This window comes from Phasianus colchicus, chromosome 5 (assembly GCF_987193195.1).
Source record: "Phasianus colchicus chromosome 5, bPhaCol1.hap1.1, whole genome shotgun sequence".
Classification (NCBI taxonomy): Eukaryota; Metazoa; Chordata; class Aves; order Galliformes; family Phasianidae; genus Phasianus; species Phasianus colchicus.
The window spans coordinates 16577696-16596243 of record NC_143440.1 but is presented as its reverse complement, the minus strand read 5'-3'; the positions used below and the strand labels follow the sequence as shown (position 1 = coordinate 16596243).

At 40.3% G+C, this 18548-nt stretch overlaps 2 protein-coding genes across 8 annotated transcripts in view; both read left to right on the top strand.

The window, feature by feature from the left end:
- Window positions 1-18548, top strand: part of TSPAN4 (tetraspanin 4) — a 392906-nt gene that overhangs the window by 76949 nt on the left and 297409 nt on the right. The window contains exon 2 of one of the 4 annotated variants that reach the window (XM_090140642.1): window positions 16398-16463. The exons of the other annotated variants lie outside the window; for them this stretch is intronic. The gene's annotated coding sequence lies outside the window, so the exon portion shown is untranslated. The remainder of the gene's footprint in view (window positions 1-16397; window positions 16464-18548) is intronic. 4 annotated transcript variants of the gene reach the window in all.
- CD151 (CD151 molecule (Raph blood group)) overlaps window positions 1-18548 on the top strand; it is a 169630-nt gene that overhangs the window by 124368 nt on the left and 26714 nt on the right. For 2 of the 4 annotated variants that reach the window (XR_016466757.1, XR_016466756.1), the window contains exons 12-13: window positions 15720-15970; window positions 16398-16463. The gene's annotated coding sequence lies outside the window, so the exon portion shown is untranslated. The remainder of the gene's footprint in view (window positions 1-15719; window positions 15971-16397; window positions 16464-18548) is intronic. The other 2 variants (XR_016466759.1, XR_016466758.1) reach the window with 2 other exon arrangements.

Below are 18548 nucleotides of genomic sequence, written 5' to 3'. Positions count from 1 at the left end.
CTGGCCTCTGAATGAATATTTGCTGAGATAATGCAGTCATTATAGTTGCTAATAGATAGCAGGAAAGTTGTTTTTTCTTTTTCTACTCTCATTTTGCTTCTTGAACTGCATTGGACTGGCTAGTTCTTAAGCCTCACTATGCAGCCCAAGGCATGTTTTTGGAAACAATTGGGGAGGAAGTAGCTAACCAGAACATGAGCTTTGAGATCCAGACCCTAAACTAGATGAAGGTGGATTGGTTTCTTTTCTGCATCCAGGAGGAACAGTGAAGAATATGCATGCTGTCACTGTCTGCCTGAAAGGCAGCTGTGCTATTCTGGTCAGTTGTGGTTGGCTGGCTGCAAGTTCAGGCATAACTTAAAATGCAGTCCTCCTAGGTTTTCTAAAGTTAAGACTCCAAGGCTTGGTTCTGCAACAGTGATCTGCAAAATTTCTAGCTGTGCAGTTGATTCTAGTTTGTGTGGCCCCTGAGACAGTTCATTGTCTGTCAGAGCTGCTTGCTTTTTCCCTGTTTCAAGAATGTGGTTACAAATGCTGTATTTCTTGCTTATTGCTTTGAACATCTTTTCTTCTACCTACCAGGGCTTCCTTTTTCACCACCCAAGTGCAAAGCACTGACCGTAGTTCTCAGAGCTTTTATATCCTATCACAGCCCTGCAGTGCTTAGACATCACTCCTGTCACTTGCTCTGTCAATCTTGAGTGCTAATTTGTCATGCTTTTTCACAAAGCCTCCTTCATGTTTTCTCCCATGCCACCTCTGCCCAAGAGGCGTCCCAATTAAAGGTCAACAAAGCTGATAACTTTGTTCTCTTATTACCCTGTCTATTGGGAGAGGGTCAGCAGCAAGCAGGGAGATGATGAGGCAACTGTAGCATAGGGAATGCCTAAAAATTAAGCTTCATATATTGTCTTGGAAGCAGTTACCCTCAGCAGCTTCTCCCTTCAGTGACAGTAGGCATCTATGTTCCCCATTCTTTAGCCATGGGAGGAGAGGAAGGCAAGGCTGGCTCTGCTCAGCTCTCCTCAAAAACCCAGCCCTCGGCATTCAGTAGAGGCTAGTCTATGGAAGAAACTTTGAGCTGATAAGTAATGGCATCATGACTGTCCCCTCCACGCGCTTTCCTCATAGTTGTCTGAATCTGTTCCTTTCCTGAGGACTTAAGGGACAATATGCCTACAGGGAAGGGATGATGTTTCCTTGCTCACTAAGTCTGGTGTGGTGCTTAGCAAAACATGCAGGAACTTTGAGGTGGTGCTGTGGTTTAATGTTCAGTAACTCCTTTGGTACTTCCACTACCGGTCACCACATGCTTGATTCAGTTATCTCTTCATCTCTTGCCCCATAGGAGGAATGCCTGTTCCTTGAGCAAGAAGTGAAATAGTGCTAGCTGTAGTTTTGGTGCTAGGAGCTATGAGGGTCTCCGTAAATGTAAATACCTTTTCTCTCCTCTCTGTCTGTGGCAGACAACTTTAGACTCATTTTTATCTCATTGTTTTATATGTCTCAGTTGTTTGTATACTTTAAAGCCTCTAAAGTGGAATTATTGAATAAACACCCTAATGTTGGACTCCTGTGTTTCTCATGGCTGGTTTCACACAATTTTGCTTCTAATCTTTGTTTACAGAACATGGTATATTGCATTCCCCCAGAAGAGCCAGAATCTGCTTCTAATGCTTTTTGTTTAGCTGACCATAGTCCTGTTCTAACATGGGGATTACTTGCTTTTAGTGTGGCAAGATGATATATCCAGCTCTGTTATTGATAGATGAGCACCAAAACTAAGGGACTGACTGAGAATCTGTGTGGAACTGTGAATCCTTCCATTGATTTTTTTCAGTACGTTTTGACTCTGCCTCTAATTGCCTATCGTTCTCAGTGAATCTATTGTATTCTGTTTACTTTACTTGATGAGATAAGGATTGTTCTGTTCCTTGGTGAGATGTATTCCCAAGCATCTTTTTTTCACCTGTACAATGATCACTTTATTTTAGCAACCTGATACTAATAAGTGCTGCAGCATTAACTTTGTCTTTGAGACAAGACCAGCACCACTGAGAAAAGTAAAATATGCTGTTCTACAGACCCTTTGTACAGGAGACTCCTGTGTTCATCGTGGCTGAGGTTTAAAAATGGATGATAGTGGCTGCCAGCAATCTAGGAGGACTGCTCCAAAAGTAATGTCCCTTATTATGTTGGTCCACTGTGTCAGAGGCAGATGTTGATGGTATGGCAGTAGAGATTGAGAGACCAAACAGTGGATGTTCGCCCAGTGAGGTGGTGGATGGTGTGATTCAGCAGTGGCAAAAGCAATGTGAAAGATAAGCCATGTTCCAGATAGTTATGCGGATTTTGACAAGCATGGCACGCAGCTCTTGCTCATCACTGACAAAAATGCTGGTGACTGTAGTGAACAATAGCATTTTGTAGCTGAGAGCTTGCTCTGCTGAGTAGTGTATTGTACTCTTTGTACCTGTTGTAGTTTCCGTGGAAATAAAGAGGAGGCATTACTTTCAGAGCAACCTATCTACTTCCAAACTTCATCACTGTAATGAAGGCACAACCATGACACGTCACTTCATCTTTTACTTACTTTGCCTCTTAGGCTTCATTCTTGTCAACTCCTACCTACTCTCATGGTTTTCTTCTTTGTTCCTCTCTTTACCTTATGTCCTGTTAATATTTCTGTAATGTCTTGACATATTTTTTTTTTTCCATTCTCCTGACTTTTACTCCAAGCTATTTGAATGTTACTTTCTGAATTACTCCTTGATGTTTAGTGACTTATTTTCCTCCTGTGTGGTATTGGATAGGCAGCTGTCCCTGCACTTCTGGACTGAGAGGTGCTTTGGCTGTGCATCCTGACAAAGATCATCAGCTCAGTTTTCCCTGAAAGCCCAAATGAAAGTTACAGGAGCCATATCCGTGGCAGGGCAGTTCACAGCTTTACTCCCAATTCAGACACTTTAGGGTGGGTGTCAACAGGAAGAGATTACAGCCTAATAAGGATGCAGACCCAAGATCCAGTGACATGTTTTGTGGCCTTGTTGCAAAGTCTTTGCTCTTATTTTGAACACTCATGTAACCCTTTACTTCAGGTTAGCAGTCCAGGCTGCCAACTGAAAGTTATTAACTGATGTACTAACTTGGGTTCCCTGGCTGCTTGCTGGATCTCTGAAGGACCACAGCAAACAAAACCAACTTCATAGGTCCTGATGTGCTCCCTGATGTTGGAAGGGAAGTATGCGTGGATGATCATTTGGCCTTCCGAAAATCTACCTTTGATTCCTGTGTACCTGCGCATCTTCACGTTGATATCTGACTACCCCACGTCATAGGCAGAGCTGTAGTAATGCCTGATCCTGGCTATCCCTGCCGAGACTCTGTTCCTGGAGGAATTAGGTCCAGGAATGGCTGTACATGTATGCCTGTATACCCATTTTCTGTGTTTGTTTCTCAGAGGACAATGCTGCATTGTTTACTGCTTGGATTCAAGTCTGGAAAATATTTCTGGGCATCTTACGGAACAGCACATAAGTCTTTATTATTTCTTAGAGAAGTTTTACCTTCTGCAGAATCTGAATCTCATCTGTAGCCCACATTAGTTTGTTGCTTTTATGTATTAAGCAGGCTGCTTTCAGTGTGTCGATTGAATGCAGAGGAGATTTGAAAACATGAAGCATTCTGGAGAGAGATTAAACTGTTCTCTTGTTCAGCATTTCATATCTTATTGCCATGAAAATTGAAATTGTAAGTATTAATAAATTAATAGACACATTTGCTAATCTCATTGTAATGTTGCAGCCAATCCACAAATGATGAGTCATAACTGCAAAAGCAAGAGATTCCTTAAAATTATGGGGTTATTTCACAATGCTGAGTTTTATTTCTGTCTTCTCCTTTAAGAATACTTAAGGTTAGAATTCCTATGCTTACTTCTGCAATCAGGAGTAGCAGAAACTGTTTTCTTTTTTAAAGGACAAGGTAGTTATTCTCAAGATAGTTATCCTCAAGAAAAAGAGATTTATAGGAATAGTAAAAGTTGACAGATCTACAACTTTCTCTGTATCCTTTCAGCTGTAATTTAAATTCCTTAAAGAAACAGCTCCCTGTGACTAGCAAATGGGTAATGTTAATTCAAGATTGTGAAAGCAGATCTAAATCTGGCACTTTCTTCCATCTTTTCTTCCCCCTGCACCATTACCCTTTAATCAAACCTGGAAATGATTACAACAGCATTAGTCCCACGTGTCTCAGTGACCATACAGCAGGATCACACCACTTCTGACAGGAAGCTCGAGCAAGATAAATTCTAACAACTACCTCGTTTTGCAGTTTCTTGTGAGAGTGGTATTATTGTACTACAACCTGTTGCTACCGAAATGTGATGGTGTTACAAAATTTGGAAATATTACCTCAGTGTTCAGAGGTGATTGAAGGTGAAATGAGAAAAAAATTGTTCTGTGCATGAATTCATGAATTACTAGGCTCATCAGCCTGGAAAAGAAGTTAGTGAGAGGTCATCAGAGAAAGCTAATGAAATCATAAAGAGGGGAGAGAAGACAAAATAGGGAATGATTGTTCACCGTCTCATAAATCGGGTATTAGAGCCATCTGATGAAGTAATATTAGGTTGTGGGTTTTTTTGTAAATTAAAGCCTATTTTTCTGTAATGCAGAATGGAAGTGTAGAACTCATTACTACAATATGTTATTGGGGCTGAAAGTATGCATAGGCTTAAAAAAAATTAAATAATATTAATGAATAAGTGTTTTGTGGATTATTAAACATGATAGTTCATTCCCAGCCTCTGACTGAGGAACTATAAGCCTGATAGTTGGCTGGAGCACTTCAAGGGAAGGAGTACACCATGATACCTTCTCCTGGTTTATGATTCTTTCTATTGTCCCTTCTACCAGTTCATTATTTGGGAGTGAAGGGAGCATATAAAAAGGAGGGGGAACAACTGTTTACATGGGTTGATAGTGATAGCACACAAGGGGGAATGATTTTAAACTAAGATGGGAGGTTTAGGTTAGATACTAGGGAGTTTTTCACACAGAGGGTGGTGACACACTGGAACAGGTTGCCCAAGGAGGCTGTGGATGCCCCATCCCTGGAGGCATTCAAGGCCAGGCTGGATGTGGCTCTGGGCAGCCTGGTCTGGTGGTTGGCGACCCTGCACATAGCAGGGAGTTGGAACAGGTGATCACTGTGGTCCTTTTCAACCCAGGTCATTCTGTGTGTGGATGGTAGACTAACTGGACCTGTGTGTTCTTGTTCCCTTGCTCAGTGGGTTGTGGTGTTGGCTTGTGACTTGGCTTGTGTGAGTCTGTATATTTGAACAACTTCAACAGGTTGATAAGAAGGCTCAGAGTCGAATGAACTCATTCCCAATATTATCATGTGTGTACTCATATTTTCTGGAAGGCTTTTCTGTGCAATTAGTTTTCATCTGTTTTATTTCAATGGAATAAGATCTTTGTGCCTGCAAAGATGCACTTATAAAAATCTCCACTAGTTGTCACTCGATCCTTATTTTAAATCTGACTTCAAGCCCATTTGAAGCTCTTCTTAGCTTGTGTAAAATGATTCCTAGGCCCCAGACACCAAGCATCTGTGACAGATGTTACCATTGGGTCTTTCTGAAACACTCTGATAGGAAGCATTTTATATCCATGAGATGGTGGCCTCTGAGAGCGTTGTTCTGTGGGATTTGTGCCATTATTTTAGCAGCATCTTGTCCAAGAGCTGAACCTGTTATGGGGCCTGTTGTGTCAGCTGCTGCATGCACAGTGAGCAACCACTGCCCTCCCTGGAGAGGTGAGAATCTCAATGAGCACATTCCCTCCTAGGGAAAGAGAAGCTATAGAAACACGAAGAGGCTTGTGGCAGTGCCTCAGTCATCTTGATTTTGGATGTTGATAAAGGTTTCCTTGAGTACAAGGTAGCAGGACTGACAGAGAGTGTGCTGTCAGTGATGATGAGGAGGATCTACTGTAGAGATGCGATGTGCTTCGATCCCAGGATTATTTCCTTCTTTTGATTTCTTCCAGTTAAAATTACAGATGCTTTTTCACTGTGCATGTGTTTTGCAGGTACATGTTTTGCCCAGTTTTACTTCTTTGGTGCTTACAGTCAAAGTCACACTGAGTTTAATAGATTTTGTAAACTGGATAAGCATCTTATTTTTCCATCTTTAACTCTGCCTGTTACAGGTTCAAACTGAGAGCACACACCCTTTGTTATTTGTGTTGGATGTGGCATTTTGTTGAACAAATCATGTTCTGTACAATTTGGTGCTTGATGTTGTGAAGATAGGGAGAGATGATGTTTCCTTAGAATACTTTGCAGCCTGAGTGAATCACAGGAAAATGCAAATGTCACAGTTTAGGTTCTTAATTTCTCATTATTTTAACAAGGTTCTCTTGTCCTTTGTTTTCATGGCTGGCAAACCTGTGTTGCCATTTCTATTTATCAGACTTGCTTGCCTTGCCCCACTCCACAAAAAGTGATGCAGTCATTAATCCAGTGGATAATACTTGAGGTTGATGCAGATCATTCCTTTTGGGAAAGCTGTGTATTCAGACAGGAGGAGTTCTCTGTTCTCTGTGGAAGGAGATGAACAAGAGTTGCCTGATTGGCAAGCTCATAAGGAAAACACATTCCTGTTTCTGTGTGCTTTGGCTTCATTAAACTTATGTTATTTAAGGTAATAATGATGTAGTTCAGTGAACAAGAGCAACTAGGACCTAATCTACCCTCCTCCCACAGGCTCAGTTTGCCTGTAAATACCATTACATGTTCTACCAGGTGCACTCTGGAGCGAGGATGGCATACAGTGTTAAAGCAGCCTACCCTGTGTGGGAGGTTGTTCTTAAAAATCAATTACTGTTCCTAATCTCACAGTGCTTAAGTAGTATGAGCATCTGTAGAAAAAAAAAATACCAAAAACAACAACTGAACTGTTTCTCAGGATTTAATGAAAATTTATTTTCATAAAAAACCCGTCTTTTTAAATGAAATGAAGATTAAATGATTTGTTTCTCAATGACTTGTTCATTGTAAGACTGTTGTTCTGACTCAATTCTTGCTATGAAACTTTCATAGAACGTATTGTTCAATCCCTTCCTCCTGTAAAAGAGGGAAGAAAATTAGCTCAAACTGAATTGCTCTCAAGATGTTTCTCCTCTAATGTTAGAGAACGTTTATTTCCTCCTCCATCCATGTTTTCTTTTGAAATAATTATGTGCAGTTTTGAAAATGCTTTGAGTCCAGAGCATCAGGATGAGTGTCAAGGGAACAAGGTATTATTTCTAAACCAATAGGCAGAGTGCTTATGTTTGAGTCTTAGTAATTGTTTCATTTATATACTGAGATCAAGTGAGATAGGGATTTTTATTTGCCTGAGAAACATGTGCCTTTTTTATCTCTGCTGTATCAGTCCATATTTTGCTTGCTTTGTAGAAACCTTTCACTGATTGTCGGTTTTTTAATTCTTCCGTTTTCTGAAAGCCAAAGAAATCATGAAGATTTGGAGTTACCTCCCCCCATATAATTTTTTAAATGTGTGAGAATATGATCAGAAACTTATCATTGCTCTCAATTGCCTTTTAATTATTTTACACTAATTAAATCTCACAATTGCTCAGTAAGGTATTGTGCAGGAAGTATTAATAATCCTGCACAAACAGCGTCTGCAAAAGCTCTTGGTAGCTGTTGCCTTGGCAAGGAGGATTTTCACTAATGTAAGCAAATAGCAAATGATGAGGTTTGCTGCTCTGTTGTCACTTGGGCCAGCCTCAGAGGAATTGAGGGGTGAAAGATTTAAAAAGAAATTAAAAAAAAAATTATACAACACCAAGGAAACAAGCTCCTAAGACTGGAGCAGCCCATTCTGGAGATGATTGTTTCACTCACAAAGTCACCATTTTTGTTTATTCTGCACAGTTCAGAATCCTGATTAGCCAAGATGATGGCTTCCTTGATCCAAGCCATTTTGTAATAAAATCAGAGAGTTCCCAGACAGTAGTGAGTCTTTAGGTGCTTACATCATGTCTCCTGTGGTGGCAAAAAGTCTGAAGCAGGGATCAGTGAGTTATAATCCATGAAACAACTTACACAAGCCTGCCTGCGTGCTCATGAGAGAAGGATGCTGCTGCCAAGACCAGTACTTGAGGAGCTGAGCTGATGCTTGGTGTGACACAGTTGCAGTTTGACCTTGAGGGGATCCTTTAAGCTCAGTCACTGACTCTTCATTTTAACAGTTGCACAAAATTTTGTTCTACTGCAACCAGACTATGAGTTTGAATTAAAAACTTCTGTGTCCCTTTAATGCAAAGAAGATGCAGTAAAACAACTTCAGCTGTGAGGTGAATTTAAATCTTAAGAGGTTATTTGAGGAGCAGTTAAGTTTACCAGATGGCCCCCATACAGAGACAATATTGGAATAGCTTGATAGCAAAATGAAAGAAGTTGCAATAGCAACTAGAGGGAGGCTTTATCTGCTTGTCCAGTACACTTGACAATTAATTAGTTTGATATGGCATCACTGCAGAGTTAGTCAAATGAAAGTGCATCTTCACATGCTGCAGTTACACTCTCAGTAGAATGAGCCTATATCTTCTTGATTGATTGATATATTTTTTGCAAAGATTAATGTTAATTATAACACCACGTCGAGTAGCTTCGCTCAAGGCGTTGCTATGAGCATGGAAGAGTTTGGTCAAGTACCTCGTGGTGTTCAATTTCATATAGGGTTCGTCTCTTCTTCCTTAAACAGAGAAACAGAAATGATATGCTGTCTTTGCATGCACGTCTCCAAGAAAACAAGTAGCATAGCACACTCCGGGGTTGGAGTTGTATACAACACTGTCACAACCTTAGTTGACATTTTAGGTATTCAACTGTGAATAAATGAGAGTCTGCCTATCAGTTCATGAGGGAATCTATAAATGAGGAACTGCAGTAATTAAAATCTTTCTAGTGTGAAATTCTTCTGAAAATACTTAACATCTGCCATCCAGCAATTTAAAAATACTTAACAAGCTTTCAGCTTTCTTACAGGGAGGTAAACATCAACGTTTCTCACTTTACAGAAACTGGGATTGTGTATGTGCCGAGTGACTTTGTCCAGTCACATGCAGTGAGCTACAGGGGAGTTTTCTGAGGATTTTAACATCAGTGTTAGAGTTTTTTTCCATACATGCAAGAGCGGTTACCGTGAATGGCAAAGCAGTCTCAGCTACTGTCAGCTGAACATGAGTTTTAGGAACTTGTCAGTCAGGGAGAGATCAACTGGCTTGTTCTGGAAGGAATAGAGAGCCTTCTACTGTTGTGAAAGGCACAGTTATAACTATAAATTCACTTCTTCCTTGCACAGATTTCTTTCATAAAGAGCAGAACTGATACAAGTTGAATCTGAAGGAAAAGCATTTCCTTAATCAAAAATAAGGACACTTTTAAAAATACAGTCTAGAGTCTTACTTAGCTTGTAAACCCTCTCAACGCGCTGTATGAAATGGCTTATTACAAAAGCACTATACTTGAAAGCTGTCAAATCAGTGATAAAGTGTAGCTTGACCAAAATCTGGTTGAAAAGAATTGAATTGAATAGTTGCTGCATGTGGTGAAGTATTTGAAGTGAATACTCTCACCTTCATGGAAGTGTAATTGCATTTCACATAAAACCCTCAAAGTGTAACCAGCACCTACCTTTAAGCTTAGTTGGGTGCCGGGGGAGACATTAGAAAGGGATTTGGGGGTGGTATTACACAAGCCTTTGTATTGATGGAGACTCTGAAAGACTATAGGTAAACCTTGATGAGATTGAAAACAGAAATAAGTAACAAAAAGTGCAATAAACTTAGTGTTTATTGAGATCTCTGCTTCCATGCATTCTGGCCTGATTATTATTGTTATTTTTATTATTACTTTTGGACTTATATTTGGAGATTTCAATGTGGCTGAGTTTTGAGGTTTGTGTTGTCTTTAAAGTGCTCAGTATGGCAGTCAGTGTAGCAGTAATTCATCAGGTGTAGTGAGCACAAATACATTTTTGACAGATGCAATTAAGCTGTGTGTCTTAGCAACATTTTTCTTAGCCACAGGTCAATGTTCTCTCCGTTTATTCAGGCCTTTCTCTTAAGTGATAAATGATGCAAGACAGCTGTTTTAAAAACAGGACTCACTTTGGAGTCAGAGGTGAGAAAATGCTTTGTATGTAATGGAAAGGCCAATAACAGTGTTTCCACAGAGAGCTGTGGAAAGCTTTGTAGCTTTTTACGAGTGGGAGAACTTTTTGTCTCTAAAAACAAGAGGTGGATAGCACCACTGTTTCTAGTGTGAACACAAAATATTGTTGCTACTTAGCATCCTGCTAGTGTTCATACAGGTGCTGGAATCTGAGTGCTCCACATCACCTGTGGGCACAGAGTCAATGCCATATAGTTTCTAGCCTCACTACTTCTAGGAGTAGAAGTATTATCTGCTTTTTATTCTGGTATATAACAAGATTATGCACTGTTCTGCTCCCAGCCCTGACTGTCTTGGGTTTGTGCCTGCTTTCTGATTGTTTGGTGAGACATTGCTATTATGATAGAGTATCTTGTGGCTGAACTTCCCAATCGGCTGCCCTGACAGCCCCAGCCCAATCTGTCTTTTTGTAGCTTTTTGCATACAGAACCGTTCCTCAAGTCAACTCTTCTTTCCTCCTTTGAGGATCTCGAACTTGAAAAAAATGGTAGATTGTCTTGGGCTGAAGTCTTCTCTTGAAACATTGGAGTCAAACTATATAAAGAGATATGCACTAGATTTTCTTGTGAACCATGGTATAATTTCCTAGATTATAGAGAACTGCTTCTTGTGGGAGAAAAAAGAAAAAGTTCATTCTTCTTCCCTCATTGTCTCAAAAGAGAATGAAATACAGCATGGGAAATACAACTGTTTTAAGAACCCTTATCAGGAGATTTTATTTCCTGATGAGAAGGAGGAGAAAACTCTTCTTGCTTTGTACGTACTCTGCTTGCTGAGAGCTGTATAAAATAGATGACTTGATATCCCATGAGGACTTTCAAGCAGTCTTTTGCATTCTTTAGTAACAGGCCTGCAGAGCAGCGTAAGGTAGGCAGAAGATAGCAAGGAGCAGAAGAACGCCTGTCCTCTCTAAGCCTTTGGGTCTCAGTAGATGAGTTCAGTGGCTAGCAATTGATGGATTGTCTCTGGTAATTATATTTGCAGCCACTTAAAGGCAGAAAATGTGATTTGGTGTTGATGACTGGAGTTATTTAAAGTAACTGTTTAAAACATGAAGCCTGTGGGAACTGTGTTGATTAAGAGAGAAAAATGCCAGATGTTTCAGGTACAGTAGTGTCGAGAAGGGATTAATTAATAGTTTGTATAAATATGTATTTTCTATGACTAAAGCTCATGTACTGAGGAGGAAGCGATTCTTTTGCTAAGGGCTAGTAAGGAAAAGTCATTGCAAAGTGATTAATGAGGTTACACTACACTGAGTTTATGAATCCCATGCACAGTGAATTCCAACTTTGAGGGTCTCATATTAGATATTCCCACCGTTCCTTTCCTATTCTATTACTTATCTAAGAATACATGCATGTGTTGTGCAGCCTCATAGGTGTGAATTTGTAGAACAAGATACTACTAAAGCATCCACCACTCAGACTTCTATACATTTCTAGGGTCTTTACTTTGGACAGGCTCTAGCCTGTCCTATGGACGCCTTGCCCATTGTCAGATGAGCACATCCTTCTGTAATTTAAAATAAAAACCATTCACATGCTCTCAGTCCAGTTCCACAGTGTGAACCAAAGCATGCTAAGAGGGAGATTGACACTAAGTGTACTCCTGATCCAAACTAAAATACTGATATGGTGTTTGAGAATGTAAGTCTTCAGCATTTTCTCTGTTTTAAGATTTCTGGAGCTAAGCATTCCCTTCCTTCCTCCACTTAGCAAGTGAGGAACTGGTTCAGGACGAGGCTAAGTGCCTTGAGCACAGTTGCAGGAGTGCTTGATTAGGATGCTGAAGGCACTCTGCTCACTGCCAATGTGGTACACTGTCGTGCATGTTCTCCTGAGATTGCTTGTCAATTGGTTAGCTGTAATCCACATCTGAATGGGGACAGCGACTGCATAGGTGTGGCGTTTTCACATGGGCAACTTGAGATGCTACTGACATTTTTCTCTACAGGCAGTTTATAATGCGTGTCTGGACAAAGCACAGCTCCTGAGATGCTCGTTGCTAGTTACAGTTCTAATTACTCAAGAACTGATGCAAATGTTATCTCTGAGACAGACTGACTGAAACATCAATCAAAATAATTGATTGTTTTTTCTAATTTTTTCTTCTTGAATGCAAACATTCTCATTTCACGGTTGCCAGCTTTGTATATTCTGTTATTCTGTTAAACATGGCATCTTCCTTTGGGGCTTTCATGGGCTGTTCAACTCCAAGAAAAGATATGCTCTGCCTTCTGAGCCTGGATGCCACACTTAGGCGTGAAGTGTCTTTGTAGTGTGATCTGTGAGTTCAGTCTAGACTAGATTGTCATAATTACTGTAATGCTTAACAAGATTAACCCAACCAAGTTGATGCATTTCAAAATGTTGACTCCAATGCTGGCCCTGTTGATGTTATTGACAGAACTCCAATAAACTTTGCCCATATGAAGATTTTATTTGAACAGTTCAAGATTTTATATTCTCAGCTGAGCCAAAGCCTTTTGTTTTTGAGGCATCTGATGAAACAGTTTTATCTTGGTTTGTTTAGGCTTTGTTTTAAATGCCAGCTTCTTGCTTCTGTTGGGTATCATTATTATATTCATTTTTTAGGGTTTTGTTCCTTTCCTTTAGAGTCCAAATGCAGCTTGTGTATTTTGGAAAGAGACAGAAATGAAATCTGTTTTACAATTAATTGACATGTGCCATCCCCTAGTAGAGCCCACCAATTTAATTCACTTCCTCAGCGTTGTGGCAGCATAAAGGCTTTGAAGCCTCCTCTGAGGAGCCCTCTTACACAATGGCAGTCTTCAGCCCTATTAGTCTGTTTCACATATATGCATAATGTGTATATACATTTATATATTTTTTTATAAGAGCATGTACACAAACTTTTTTTTCCCCTGGGTGTTATTTTTGTATAGAGCTTTCTGGGAGCTCTATACAAAAAGCTCCCTTTCACAGGTTAACTGTTTCAATGTCTGTAGAGCCTAAATGCTAGAACAAGTTTACTGTTTCTTATAGTTCCTGTTGTTTCTGGACTTTAAGTCCTTTTAGCCTTGTGCCAGCTGAGGCTCTCTGAAAGAAATAATGCATTCTTTTATCCTGCAGTTCATTTTTCCTATGGATTCCCATGCATTTTACTGACAAAAAGGAGCCCTGTTCCTTTTCCTCTCCTGGGATTTTCATTGCTACCAAGAGAAGCACAAAAGTAATTCCCAATGTCATGAAGTTCAAATCACAAGTTCTGTGCACAAAAATCAGCTGGCACCTGTTGAAGTACTGATGGATTTGGGATATTGGTGTGGCTGTGTTTATACTGATGGGGATGAATATGGCCTGCAAAAAGTTGGTTGTTTCTTAGGACTCTCTAGGAGCTGTGTGCATCACAGATCTGTGGACGTGGGGGTCTCTTAGGTAAGCATGCCTTCTTCCCCACTCTTGCATGGCACAGCTTGTCTTAGGTGACTGTGGAAGTTTAGTTGGCTGCAGTCTTAATACAAAAGAGAGGATTCGTGACCCAATCATTCTTACGTATTTTCAAGGAAAAATGCTATGCATGTATATATTTATGTGTTCTGTGCTGAAAGTAGTGTTGCATAGTGTCATTAGCATATACTAGAAAGTTGTTACCCATTAGTCATGTCAAATTACACATGTTGAGTAAGTATTCATGCTTGCTGTCCTTTAACTCTGTGAAGAACCTGCTTATAGTAAATGATTTCATTGTGTTGCAGAGGCTCGTTTAGAAAAGTTCTGTTAGAAGTGCATTGTAAAATAACATTCAGTGAGTTCAATACAGTTGCTTGATCTTACTATCAGGGGTGCATTGATTACAGCAGTGGAACAGTTACAAGATGCTGATTAAAATAATGTCATTCTTATCTCCCATCCCTCCTTTCTGCAGAAGCCAGTTTCTTCTTTAAAAGTGTTGTAGCATTTCATAAGCACACACAGTCCTAATGGGAATGCAAGTGAAGCTGTCTTAATGCAGTGCTTATGATTAAGCATAAGATGTTTGGGCAGACACCTGGACTGTACAGATATGCTGTAAGCTGTAATTCTGTGGCTACAAAGCACTGAAAGCTGGTGATTTTACTGTCACTTTGAATTTGAAGGTGTTTTTCTATCGTGTTTGCCATGACACAGCCTGATGGCCTCATTGCTGGTCGTCAGGATCACATTGCAATGTGTTTCTTACTGCAAGTGATGTTGAGGAGTGTACCCTTTAGATAGGTATGCAGAGAGGGAATATACTCACTTCAGAAACAGGGCTCTCATAGGAGGCTCAGGGCAGGTCAAAGTGGTAACCAGACCCAGCTGAAGGACTTAGGCCAAACACTGAGCTCAAGGTTGCCTGTCCTTTGCACGGTGTTCCTTGATGTGTTGTTTCAGTGGTTATTTGCTCTCTCTTCAGAAAGTACTCATCCAGATGGGCTGTTTGATTTTCTGGATCTTTCGCTCTTTTATGTTTAGTGAAGTCAATATATGTCAATTTTTCATCCGTAAAGCAGAGTTAAAACTTTTCTATTTAATATTGTGCTGTGAAGATAAATTAAGAGGTTCATTTCTTTTTTTTCTGCTGTGTCAGAAAGAGAGTTAATATAGTTTGAAGATGAAAATACATATTTCAAATCTGGTCTTTCCTTATTCCCTATCTCCCAGTGACACATATATACTTTGTCTGTGGGGTTTCGGATTACTTGTCCATGTATGATTTAAGTAATGGTGCATTTTAAATATATTTTATTCCTTTTGGATTGCTCAGGATAACACCCTGTACACATAGGTATGTTTATTCCACCTTTCTTTGACTTTGCTTTATAGCTGTAAAGGAGGGAGGTTGTTCTTCAAGGACAGCTTGTTCCTGCTACTACTTAATTATCAGGAGAGAGCATTAACTATGTAGTTGGATGACCTGAGATCAGGAGTCAGGCTACAGTTGCCAGAAGGAGAAAATATCTTGTGGTTAAAATCGAAGGCTGCAGTTCTTGCATTCAGTCCCTTTCTTTGCACATTCTTCAGTATCCCAATGTCATTAAGTGAAGGAGCTTAAATTTCCCTGTCTAAGCTAAGTGTTGTAAGAATAAATTAATTGGTATAGATGAGTCACTCAGATGCTCTGGGACTATGGGTTATTTAAAAACCTAAATTTATCACTGAGGCCAGACTTTTCTGAAGGGCTCAGCTTGGGTTTTTAGCTCATGTCAATAGATTTCTTACCACTATCATTTAGGATTTGTGTCTCAGGCATACCTAGAAGCCCTCATAAGCATCAATAATGTGTTACACAAAGGCTTGTTATCCTGGAGTCCTTGCCCTGAATAACTTGCAGACAAGTCAGGGGCAGTACGTGGAGGGAACACAGCATTAGAGTACGCAATGCATAGAGCTACCCAGCTGTCTCATGGTTACTTCTTGGCCTTTCTAGCTGATAACATCTCTGAAGAGAGGACTGAAAGAGACTTTTTTTTTTTTAAGGGAGGTATTCATCTATGCAGGCACTGCCAGGGGAGAGGAGAGGTCCAAACTGAAAAAGCTGAAAAACTTTCAAATGACTGTGGACTGATTTTTGGTGTAGTAGAGCTGGCAGATCAAAGGAAAAGTGTGCTGGTGAGGATCCTTGATGTTAAAATGAGTAACTGGAAGTTGGTGGAGAGAAGCATAGGAGTTGTTGTTGTGATTGTGGCTTTAAGCCAGGAAGAATCTCTGTAGCAGCATTTTAAACAAAGGTAAGTAGCACAAGGTGGGTATTTATCAAGAGAAGAGAGGAAGAGGTTTCAGTGGCAAGTTTCCTAGTGAGATCATTGCTGTATTAGTGTGCAGAGACCAGTCTGTCTGTGTGCTGCAAGGTGTATTTCCACCCTAAATTGGATTATTTCAGCTGTCAGCAAGTAGTTGATAATATAGTGATCTGTGCTTGGGAGATTCACTCTTCATATTAGTGTTGTATTGCAGCCAGTGCTGAGGCTAGACAGAGCTACTCATCTTCACCTCAAGGTCCCGTGTGGACTCACTTAACTTAACCATGAGTGGGCAATTAAGTAAGAAGAGAGACCTTGTCAGTTCCAGGCATTAATATAAATCTTGGTGCTTGTAATACATTTACATGGCTCCCCCAGGTCTATTCAGACTTATAATCGGCTCTCTCATTCACAGGTCTTCTGGGATATTGACTGTTCACTTCTGCTTTGTAGTCCTCCAAATCAGAACTGAGCCCAGGAGGTAACCAGCAATTTGTTTCTCTGATGGGCATTTAGTAATGTTTTTTCACTTTTGGGGAATGTAAGCATTGCCTCATGTAGTGTTAAACACACTCTGGGGAAGCTGAGACTCAGGCTTAGCAGGTAGCAGATTTTCACCCTCAAATCAATCTTGTTCAAATGTCTTTTTGCTTAAAAATGGTTTAGAGTTGTTGTTTCCCAATGGCTGGTATGAGGTTTTTGTGAATGGATTTGATCTTCTCTTCATTCAGTAAGAGCAAGTGTCCGCATCTGGGCTCCAAATGAACTAACAGTCAGTACATTTCTCACAAGCATTCCAAAAAGAGTCTCTTCTCAATTTCTTTACCTTAATCACATGGAGATATTAAGATATTACTATTATTGTGGTCCTGAAATTGGCATGATCCACTTGCTTGGGTGGCTTGTGCTATGCTTAAGCCTTTGCTGATGAGCTCCTGAAAGTTTTGTGAGCTGAATGGAGTGCAGATTTTGACTTAGTCTGGAAGAACCTCTTAAGGAGCAAAAGGCAAGATGTGGATGGAGACATGCCGAAGCAGAATAGCGAAGAGGTGTCAGACTTGGATCTGTTTGTGCTACTCTTCCTGGACAACCAGCAGTTCTTTATTCAGGCTAGCAAGCTACTGCCTCTGAACACTCGCAAATTGTTTATATAAAATCACATAGTATCTGGGATGGAACATGACTGGAAACTGGCATTTTTGGGTTTTCCCCCTGAACCCCAGAAAATACTCTTTGCTCTCAAAATGAGGCTTTCAACTCTCTTCAATTTCTACAAATAAGTAAATAATATAGCTTAATTTTATAACCTGTCTACACTGGGAGGTGAGGACTGAACCTTCACTTCTGTTTTTTCCAAGTAGAGGAATTTTACTGACTGCACTCGTACTGTTGTGGAGCCCTAAAGCAAAGTCATTTCTGGAGCTCCCCTCCATAGAAAGCTCCAAGGTGGTGTCCACCTGCTGTGTTATTGGGCACTTGTACTTCTAGCACAGTGTTGAGAAATACAAAGGAAGCTTAAGAGGTAAGGTCAGCAGAATCAAATACTGTCAAAGGCTGGTACCTCTGTAGCTATACAAAGGGCATTCAGACTGTCAGTGTTTGTTTTGAGAGCAAGAGACATGGATGCTGTGACAGAGCTGTGTTAAGGTGAGTCTATGATACAAAATGGCTGGCATGCGTTGTCTCACCTGGACTGATGAATGCTGGTGCAGAGATACGGAGCGGGCAGCTTCTATCCTCACTGATCTTCTGTTTTCAGATGTGTTCTGAGAACCAACTTGTGGCAGGCTGCCACCAGTTACAGACAGCCAATAATGATAGGAGATGGATGGTGTCAGCTAGATTTGGGTGGCTGTATTTTTTCAACACTACAGTGGCTGGACATCTTCTTTGGGCAGCTGGTGTAGCTCTTATCAATTTGAGCTCAATTCTGTTCTTGTACAAACGTAAGCTGTTCAAAGATAAGTTGTATGTGCAACTGCAAGGCAGAATTTCATTCAGGCTTGTGCTAAATCTGAGTGGCAACAGTTGGTGACATATTCAAATAGCCCCAGATGCTTTGTTTTATTACACAAACCACTGTGAGCTTGCTGTACTCTTCACCATCTTTTCCTTGCCTCCTTTTCCTTATGTTCATTCCAGGTGGATGCTTACACATGTACTGCACAATCTGCTAGAGCTTTGGGGGTAACAAAGAGAAACTGCGGTGTTAATTCAAGGCACAACATTGAATGTTGGAAATGGTCCCAGTTGATGAAAGATTTGTGTGTGTGCGTGTTTTTGTGTTTATGAAATAGCCTGCCTGGTTGATATTTATTTTTTTAATTCAATTTGGATGATGAACACAAAACATCTTCTGTTTCTGCTACTGCAGAGACAATATTTAGAACTGAAACTCTTACAGTGACAATGCCCCAGTAGTTTATGTTCCCAAGCATTGCTGAACTGCTGATTACGACCTTTCAGGTCTTTGTGGTAACAGCCACAGTAATGCTTTGCCTTCCTTTACTTAGGCTGTTTATGCTGGAGGTCAAGTATAATTGTGTCAGCAGTCAGAAATACTCTG